A 10699-nucleotide genomic window follows, 5' to 3' on the forward strand; every position below is an offset into this window, starting at 1 on the left:
CTTTCTTTCTTCCTTCCTTCCTTCCTTCCTTCCTTCCTTCCTTCCTTCCTTCCTTCCTTCCTTCCTTCCTTCCATTTTTTGGCAATATTTTGTTTTTTCCTGATTACATGTAAGAACAATTTTTAAGAACACATTCCCTTTCTCCCCTCTACCTCCACCCCCACCTCATATGCCATCAATCAGTCAACAAGTATGTATTAAGTGACTACTATGTGCATATAGGCAAATAAGTGGCCTAGCAGATAGAATCCTGGGCTTGGAGTGAGAAAGACTCTTTTTCCTGAGTTCAAATCTGGCCTCAAACACTTACTAGTTGTGTGACCCTTGGCAAGTTACTTAATCTTGTTTGCCTCAATTTCTTCATCTGTAAATTGATCTGGAGAAGGAAATGACAAAATATCCCAGCATTTTTGCAGAGAAAATTCCAATGGGGTCATGAAAAGTCAGACACAAATCACTGAACAAGAACAATGAATGTGCCAGGCATTGTTCTAAATGCTGATACAAATACAAGGAATGACCAACCCATCATTGGAAGGAGTTTCCCTTTTAATGGAGGGGAGACAACATATTTATAAGTATATAAAGAATAAAAAGAAAAATAATACAAATTCATTAATACAAAGTAATTTAAGAGGGTGGGCACTAGCAGTTGAGAAGATTGAAAAAGCTTCGTATAGAAGAAGGTGGTACCCGAGCTGTGTCTTGAAGGAAGAGGAGGATTCTGTGAGGTAGATTTGAAGAATGAATGCATTGAAAGAATGGGGGAAAGAGAGGAGATGCTGAGTGTCATGTGTGAGGAACACAGAGAAGATCACTATTGTATTGCAATGTGTGGGGAAAAAGAGGTAAGTGTCTGAGGCCAGATTTGAATTCTGAAGGAGGAGCCTTCCTGACTCCATGCCTAGCAGGCTATCTGCTGAGCTACCTAGCTACCCTGTTACTGGAGTGGTTTGCCATTTATTTCTCCAGATGAGGAGCTAAGGCAAATAGGGTTAAGTGACTTGCCCAGCATCACACAGCTAGGAAGTATTTCAGGTAGTATTTGAACCTAGGACCGCCTGCATCCAGACCTGGTACTCTATTCACTGAGCCACCTCACTGTCCCTGAGAATGCTTTTCTTGAAATGAATAATCTGATAAGCACTTTTTGTAGGGCCTTTAATTGTAATATTTAAGCCCATTGCTTCCTTTCCACTATATCTAATAGGCATGTATTAATCACCAACTGTGTGTGGAGTACAGTGCTAGATGACTGCAAAAGATACAGAGTTTAAATGAGGCTTCTCATGGAACTTAATTATAATGTTTAAGAGTTATTAATTATAATGCTTAGGGCCCCTTGCTCCCTTTTAACCCTACTCAACAAATATGTATTAAGTATCTACTGTATGCATAGCACTATACAAGATGATGGGGAAAGATAGAGAGTTTAGACAAGACCTGATACTCACAGAACTTAAAAGCCTAGAAAGAAGATAAGACACAAAGAAAAATAATCAATGCAATCTTACATGATGAATGTTTTAAAGAGTGGTAGAACCAAGAAATCCAAGGGAAAAGGGGCAGCTAGGGTAGACAGAGCACCAGATCTGGAGTTGGAAGGACCTGGTCCAAATCTGGCCTCAGATACTTTCAAGCTACGTGACCCTATGCAAGTCACTTAACCCCAATTGCCCAGTCTCTGCTGCGCTTCTGAGTTAGAATTGATACTAAGCTATAAAATTTAAAAAAAATCCAAGGGAGAAGATTATATTTGACTGGGAAGATCAAGGAAGGCTTCATTGAAAAAGTAGACTCCAAAGGATGGATGGAAAATTAGCAAGCAGAGAAGGGGAGGGAGGACATTCCAGGCATACAAAACAGCTTAAGCAAAGGAACCAAGGCAAGAGAATGCCTCCCTGGCTCAGAAGGTTCAGTAGGGAGAAGGTATCAGGTCTGAAGGGAAATAAATCTCTAAGCGACAGCTGTCTCTTTTTGGCAGGGTTTGCTCTAGTAACCCTTTTATCTGTCAAGTCTTATTACAAGACACATGGATAGGCCGTCTGACACTACTTTGTTAGACGCTAGCACATGATGTCTTTTCTCCCCTAATGGGCCAGATCTATATCTATATCTATATCTATATCTATATCTATATCTATATCTATATCTATATCTATAATCTCTGATCTCTCTATATGCATGTATATATACACACATATACATATACATATACACACATATACCTATATATGAAAATATATTATAAATACATACTCAGAACACCCAGCATACCCAACATGATTCCACTGGTCATTCAGCCCAGGTGAGAGAAAACTTATTAGCAACTTCAGAGGAGAAACAGTATTAGCAAAAGTTAGTTTGCAATCTGATTATAAATATATATCTATACAGATCATACATGTATAACTGAGATCAGACTGCTTACTGTCTTAGGGAGCAGGGAAGGGAGGGAAGAGAGAGAATTTAGAATTCAGCATTAGAAGACAAATGTTAAAAACATTTTTACTTGTAATTGGGGAAAATAGATTTAAAATTAAAAAACACACATATTCACACATGTATTCATAAAAACATATATGTATATAAGCACACAATGTGTCTATATGTCTATACATAGACATGTGTTTGTACATGTATCTATAGATACAAACATATCAGCATCTTTGTGTATATGTATATATACACACATAAATTATTTATGTAAATCATACACGTATGTATCTTTATAATCAGATGATGACCTGACTTTTCTAATATTCTTTTTCCCCAGAGCTACCAATGTCTTTTTTTTGCCATCAGGGCTGAAACTTTATCTTATACATATAACAGTCTCTGGATGATGTTGGGTATCCCGAGTGTTTGGCAAATGGAAATCTTAGAAGCAGAGAGGAATGCTTGGTGTTCTCCTGGGAATCCCCTTACCCAGCAGGCTTTCAGATGGAACAGCTGACATGTGGTGGAACTCTTAAGCTCTGGAAATTGTTGTGTGTCTTTATGATTCTTCTGTTACCTAAACTATTCTTGGGCTTCTTCAATGTGACATCCTGCCATCTGGAAGGACTTTAAGAGAATGGGGGTGTTTTACACACATACTAATCACTGGATCTACATTGTCCTTCTGGCTATAGACTTTGGAAAAGGACACAATGGTTTAAAAATAAGACTTCCCCATAGAAATTGATATGTAGGTAAAAGTTAAAGATATTTTCTTGTATGTGAGGTCTAGGGAAGTTCCAGGGATTTGAGCTAATACTTAAGGGCCAGGTTTGAATGATGCAGTCTTTTTGATAAGAGAGATCAGGAAGGAAAGAAAGAAAAAAAGAAAGAAAGAAAGAAAGAAAGAAAGAAAGAAAGAAAGAAAGAAGAAAGAAAGAAAGAAAAAGGAAGGAAGGAAGGAAGAAAGAAAAGAAAAGAAAAGAAAAAGAAAGAAAAAGGAAAGAAAAAGAAAGAAAGAAAATAAAGGNAAGGAAGGAAGGAAGGAAGAAAGAAAATAAAGGAAGAAAAGGAAAGGAGGAAGAAAGGAAGGAAGGAAAGAAATGAGGGACAAAGAACAATTCTAGGTACAGTCCCTCCCAGATTCACCTTAGACAATGTTAACACAGCCATAATTTCCTGAAACTAGGAGGGGAGGAAAGGGTTCCCCTTTGGTCTGTTATTGGGATGAAAATCTTTCATTGGGTCATTGTATAGGGTGTCTATTTCAAGAAGCAAAAAATAGTTGTGGCATGAGAGAAGGCACAGTGCCATGGTCCCTTGGGTTTAGCAATAGAGTAGGACCTCATTTTAGGTGACCATTGTAAGTTGAAAATTGAGCATAATAGCAACCCACATTATTTAATAAATACTTCTTATATAGTGGGGGCCACCAAAGTCCACCCTGTCTGACATGGTCACAGGGGGGAACCTCAAGGAAGTGTATGGCAGCTTCAGGAAGGATGGAAACTCCTCACTCAGATACCCCTGTGTGACTCTTCTCTTACTAACACTCCTTATTATTGGAATTATTGTGAAAAATATACTCATTTAGCCCCAGGGAAAATCAGAAGAACAGTAAAGGTTATTACTAGAACCCTTACAGGTCCCCTACGGACTCTTAGGAAATTCCCACCTTTACATGTAGTAATACAGAAATTCCCCTAAAAGGTACTTCACAACAAACCAGCAAATAGTGAGTTAATGTTAAAGACTTTAAAACCCTAGCTTAGATTCCCATACACAGGTGCATGCAAAAACAGGCCAAAACAATCTCCAAGTTTCCCCCCACCCTGATCCCTGATTTGGTCCAGTATATTAACATAAAATAAAAATGAAATGATAAACAGAGAAATTATCTACTGTACTTTCCCACCACTGTAGCCCAAGAGATGTCAAACACACTTTGAAAAATATGGAAAAGTTACTGGAGAATGAAAAGTATGACTTAATACTTTGTCTCTAAGAAAAAATGTATGGTGGGAATGGAAATTATGCCAATATGTATGTAATCTTTTAAAAAAGGTATAAAAATTAAAATCAGCAGATGGCAGATCAGAACATCCTCTGCAAGCTTGACTGAGTTTCTGGCTGTTCTCATTCCATCTCAACTGCTTAGCTGTCCCGCCCCTGAGATACCTAAACTGCTGGGGTTGGTTCCCGACACTTATATGAACAGACTTAGGCACATAATGATTTTTCTTAGGCTTATCAGAGCTACCAGCATCACTACTCTTGTATTTTCAGGCCATTTTTAATAACTAGATAACAAGATAAAAAGAATCACTGCTCTGACATGGACACAAAAAAACTCTTAAGCAAAACCTCTGGTCAAAGACGGATGCAGAAGCTAATGTTCAGCACAAAACAATGTAATGACTCACACTAACACTTCTCAGAGTGAGAATGAGTGTGACTGAGAGAACTGCTGGGGAAACTTACGCCACTTAGGGGACTGGATGGATTTAGTGCATAATTAAAATTGTTTTTAAATTAATTTTCTGCCTTCATTTTTTATCAGTTGCATGCACCTCAGATCAAATATATTAATATATCATGTAAAACAAGGTCCTACTATAGGTTTAATTGTTGTTGTTCAGTCTTATGTCCAACTCTTTGTGACCCCAGTTAGGGCTTTCTTAGCAGAGATCTTGGAGTGGTTTGCCATTTCCTTATCCAATTTAAATGACAGATGAGGAAACTTCTGAAGCAAACAGGGTTCAATGACTTGCCTAGGGTCACACAGGTAATAAGTGCCTAAGGCTGGATTTGAATTCATGAAGATAAGTCTTCTTGACTTCAGGCTTGGTGCTCTATCCACTGCATCACTTAGCTGCAAATGCAATGTGGGGTGGTGCAAAGAATGTTAGAATTGAGGTCAAAGGCCTGAGTTTCTGTTTCAGATCTGCCACTTATTGTGTATCCTTGGGCAAATCAATTAAAGTCCCTGAGTCTCAATGTCTTCATCTGTTAGATAAGAGTTAGACCAGAAGACTTCTAAGGTCCCTTTCAGCTCTAAATCAATGGTCCCATAAAAATGCTAGAAGTAATAAATTTTAGAGCAGGAAGAGACATTAGACAATTATGCTAGTGTAACTCTTTCATTTTAATAAGTAAACTAAGGTGTAGAATGAAACCCCCTTCACACAATAGGCTTTTCGTTTATTTTCTTTAAAACCCTTACCTTCTGCCTTAGATACTAAGTATCAGTTCTAAGGTAGGAGAGCAGTAAGGGTTAGGCAATTGGGGATAAGTGACTTGTCCAGGGTCACACAGCTAGGAAGTATCTGAGGATAGATTTGAATCCAGGACCTTCTAATTCCAGGTCTCTGTGCTACCTAGCTGTCCCTTGTGTATGTGTTTGAACATATCTGTTGAAATGATTCTTTATCTGACTCACGCTAAATCCAGGCCCCTGAAACTTCAGAAAGAAAACCTAATATCAAATATCAGTCCAAGCAAGGCAACTGCTTACTGAACAGCTGAGGGCCTCACTAGCCTTGCACACAGCTTTCTCTGTTACTTAGTTTGACAAGCATCATCAAGTGTAAAAAACACAAAAGGCAGAGAATAATTAAAACAAAAGGACTCATTGAATCTTTCCTTCCTCTGATCATCTCTAATCAAATGTTTCTGAATATATTGAGGGTCAGGACAGCTGAACATAGTCAGAGAATCTGGGTTCCAATTCCATACTACCTCTGAGAACTTGGGCAAATCATTTAGCTTCCCTAGGCCTGTATTTCATCTTCTATAAAATGAAGAGGGTGAACTTGATGGTTCCTTTTCAGTTTTAGATCTGGAATCTATGAGGAATGAACCAAAATGGGAGCAAGTTACTCAGGTAAAGACAAGCATTTTTGGTTCAGTCATTTCAGTCATGGCTGACTCTTTGTGACCTCATTTTTTTTTTTTTTGCAAAGATACTAACTAGAGCTGTTTGCCATTTCTTTCTCCAGTTCATTTTTTTAACAGATGAGGAAACTGAAGCAAAGAGGGTTGAGTGACTTACCCAGGGTCACCCAGCTAGTAAGAGTCTGAAGTCACATTTGAAGTCGAGTCTTTCTGACTCCAGGCCTGGCACTCTATCCTGAACCACCAGCTGCCTCTGTGAAGAAAAGAAGAGGTGCATTTTCTTATCTGTTCTTTAGAGCTGAGTTTGGTCATTATGATTATGCTGTTATGTCTTTTTTGGGGAGGAGACACTGGAAGGGATTGTTTCCACTTTATCATTATTATTCAATTGTGTCTGATCTTTTGTGATCTCATTTGGAGTTTTCTTGGCAAAGATACTGGAGTAGTTTGCCATTTCCTTCTCCAGGTCATTTGACAGAGGAGGAAACTGAGGCAAGGAGGGATAAGTGACTTGCCCAGAGTCATACAGCTAGTAAATATTTGAAGCCATATTTAAACTCTCAAAGATTAATCTTCAGGTCTGACACTTATCTACTTTGTCCCCACCTCCCCTCTCTTGGTTTCCCTCACCCTCTTTCCCTCCCTTCCTCCCTCTCTCTGTATCTGTCTGTCTGTCTGATACTGGCATCTCTTCCACATTGTAACTTTTTCCATCATGGTTTTGTCATGGGTCAGCATAAGAAATTAAGAAGGAATTTTTTTGGAGTTTTGTAAAAGTTGCAGATGACATGCAAAGGCCAACAGATGACAGAGAAAAAGTTTAGAAACTCATTTTTACTTAACCTTGACCTACAAATAATGTTATATTCAATAATCTGGAAAGAGATGGATGCCACCTTGACTGACAGGGATGGTAGTTGAGAGACTTGGAATGTTCCCAGGTGCCATGAGCCAGGGGTAAACGTTGGTTAGCCTCACCCTATATATACCCCTCACTGCCACTTTGGAGGGAAGTCTCTGGACTCAGAGGCTGAGAACTGGAGATCACAGATCTCTGCCAACCTCTGTGGTTCAATCTGGGAGTGGGTGGCTGAAGGGTGGTTTGAAGGGTGGAGAGGGTGGTTTAAGAAGAAGAGGGTAGGAATAAACCTGAAATTATTTCCTGATAGACTGTGAGAGCTAGGGAATCATCAACACTAGTAGTGAGAGAACTGAGAGAATAAAGACCATCAATACATCTGCAGCAATAGCCTTCCCTATTCTCTGGCTTGGCTGTGGCCAGGTCCAGCCAGAGATAAAGGGAGAGGGTGAAATTTCAAGCCTCCACCTGATCAATAGCCTCCAGTCCTGATTGTTAATTAGTCCAATAGATAATATATCAATAGGGTTTTCAATCCCCAATCCTTGACCTTGTTATCCTTTCCCTACTTATAGATAAAAGTGTTCAACAACAAGTACCTTCCTGATTGATCTTTCTATCACGGCCCTTAGGAAGGGAGTCAAACGCAGTCAGATCCTGAACATTATCCAAGGCAGATCAATAGCCCATCACTAAGTTATCCAACCCCAGGTTTGGCCTGGGGAAGTTAACCATCTATCTGACCTCTCAAGGGTCCTTACTTGGGCAGCTGTTAGAGAGAAGGGGATAACTTACAGCAGCAGCTAAGGTGATAGGAGTAGACGTTCCTCCCACCAACTGCAGCTGAGGAGATCATAGGCAGATACATATCATCACCATCATTATACATCTATATCTCCCTTGTGCCCTTTATTTTTATAACAATAGCCTATGACTAAATACTGAGCCCAAATTTTACATTAAGGTACACTCCATTAAAAAAAAAGAAAAAATTCAGACTTCTTCTCTGGTACAAAGGGAGAGCTGAAAAATTTGATGTGGAATTTTCAGATCAGGGGTGCCATGCCCCTAATCCCCACCATATGGAAAGGATGCCTGTACACAAATGTGTATATATAAAACTATGCCTTGCATATTTCCAATGATCAGTTCTTTCTCTAAAGGTTTTTGTTCCACATCATGGCTACTATGCAAACAATATTTCTGTAGGTGTATATAATGTTCTCTTGGTTCTGTTCATTTCATTTCATAATTTCATGCAGGCCTTTACATGTTTTTTAAATTAGTCTGTTCATCATTTCTTAGGGTGCAGCAGTATTCTATTATAATCATATGCCACAACTTGTTCAGCCATTCCTCAATTAATGGGCATCCTCTCAATGTCCAGTTCTTTGTCACCACAAAGAGAGCTGCTAGAAATATTTTACAACATATAGGTTCTTCCCCCGTACCCCCCCAATCACCTTGAGAAGCAGGCCTATAGTGGTGTTGCTGAATCAAAGAGTATACATAGGGTATGCACATGTGTATATATGTGTGTATGTGTTTGTCATGTGGACAGACCTGTACTTAAAAAAAAAAACAAGAAAAACCCTTGTAATGACTTAATGGAAGATGGACTGGAATGGGGAGAGATTTGAGGCAAGCTGTGACAGCTGAATGGTGCCATGGATAAAGTGCTGGGACTGAAGACAGGAATTTATCTTCCTAAGTTCAAATCTAGCCTCAGACTCTTGTATGACCCTGGGAAAGTCACTTAGCCCAGTTTGCCTCAGTTTCCTCATCTGTAAAATGAACTGGAGAAGGAAATGACAACCACCTCAGTATCTCTACCAAGAAAACCCCAACAAGGTCACCAAGAGTCAGATACAACTGAATAACAACACGATATATTAGGCAAGAAGTGATTGGACCAGATCTAGAGTAGTGACCATGTTAGCAGAGGGAAAGGGTTTTAGGGGAGTGATACTGTACAGAAATTACGAGATGTGTCCATTGTTTGGATATGACAAGTGTGTGAGAAGAGTGAAGAATGACACTGAGGTTTCTGAACCTGGATGACTATGAAGATGGAATTACTCAACAGTAACAGGAAGGGTTTGGAAAAGGGGAATGTTTGGGAGGAAAGATAATGATAAAAATATTTTTCTGTCATTTTCAATTTTATTGATGTTTTGTTTTTCTATTACATAATTTAGAGATTACTCCCATTTGGTGAGTGATCTCTTGCAACTAAGTAAAATAGTTAAGCAAAATTAATACCACAATGTTGCAACCTCATCTGAAAATGGAGGCAATGTTTCACATTTGTAAAACCCTTCCCCTTATCTCTCTATTAAAAAAATTTAACAGTAAATTATTTTCTCTCCCTCACATTCTCCATTCATTGAAAAAAGGGGAAAAAGCCCCAATTTTTTTTTACAACATAGATGCATAGTCAAGCAAAACTGATTTCCCCAGTGGCTGTATACAAAAATATCCCTGTCTCATTGAGTATGACTGATATTCTCTCTCTAATGGATAACATGTTTCATTATGAGTTCTCTGGAATCATGGTGTTTCACTGTATTGATCAGAGTTCCCATAAGCTTTCAGAATCATTAGTTTTTACAATGTTGCTGTCGTTGTGTAAATTGTCCTGGTTTTGCTCATTTCATCTTCATGACTAAAAAAATTCCTCAAAATTGTTCATTTAAAAAATATCGATGATATAGCATAAGTTATTTTTCTGGTTCTGCTTACTTCATTCTTAATCAGTTCATAGAAGTCTTTCTAAAGTCATTTATTTTTTTTTGTTTCTTATAATACATCACGTTCATGTCCCACAACTTTTCCAGCCATATCTCCTTAGTTTCCAGTTTTTTGGCACCACAAAAAGGACTGCTATAAATATTTTGGAACATAGAGGACTTTTTACTCTCTGATCTCATTCAGGTATTCACATACAGCTGGGAAACAAGAGGTCTGTCCTGAATGTGCTAGTTTGGCAACCACTAAGTAATGTGCAAAATGAATTTGGTGATGTGGGACTGAAGCTCAGGAAGGAGACAATGGCTGGATATATAGATTTAGGAATCATTTGCATAGAGATTGTAATCAGATGCTTGGGAGCTGATGAGATCATGAAGTGAGGTAGTCTAGAGGGATGAGAAGAGGGTCTGAGACAAAGCACAGCGGGGGGGGGGGGGTGTACCCTGATGAGTGGGTGTGGCAGGGATGAAGGACCTGAGGGAAGTGAGAGTCAGCAGGGCCACAAGAATTGAGAGAGGAGGGGAAAGTGTTCAACAGTGTCATTTATGCTACAGAGAGAACTAGAAGGATGTTTCTTTTTTTTAAAAAAAGGCCTTTATATCTGGTAATTAAGAGACTATTGGTGGGCAATTAGGTGGCTCAGTGGATAGAGGGCCAGACCTGGAGTCTAGAGAATCTAGGTTCAAATCTAGCCTTAGACACTTCCTAGCTGTGTGACCCTTGGCAAGTCACTAAACTCCCACTGCCTAGCTCTTA

Source organism: Gracilinanus agilis, chromosome 2 (assembly GCF_016433145.1).
Source record: "Gracilinanus agilis isolate LMUSP501 chromosome 2, AgileGrace, whole genome shotgun sequence".
NCBI classification, from domain to species: Eukaryota; Metazoa; Chordata; class Mammalia; order Didelphimorphia; family Didelphidae; genus Gracilinanus; species Gracilinanus agilis.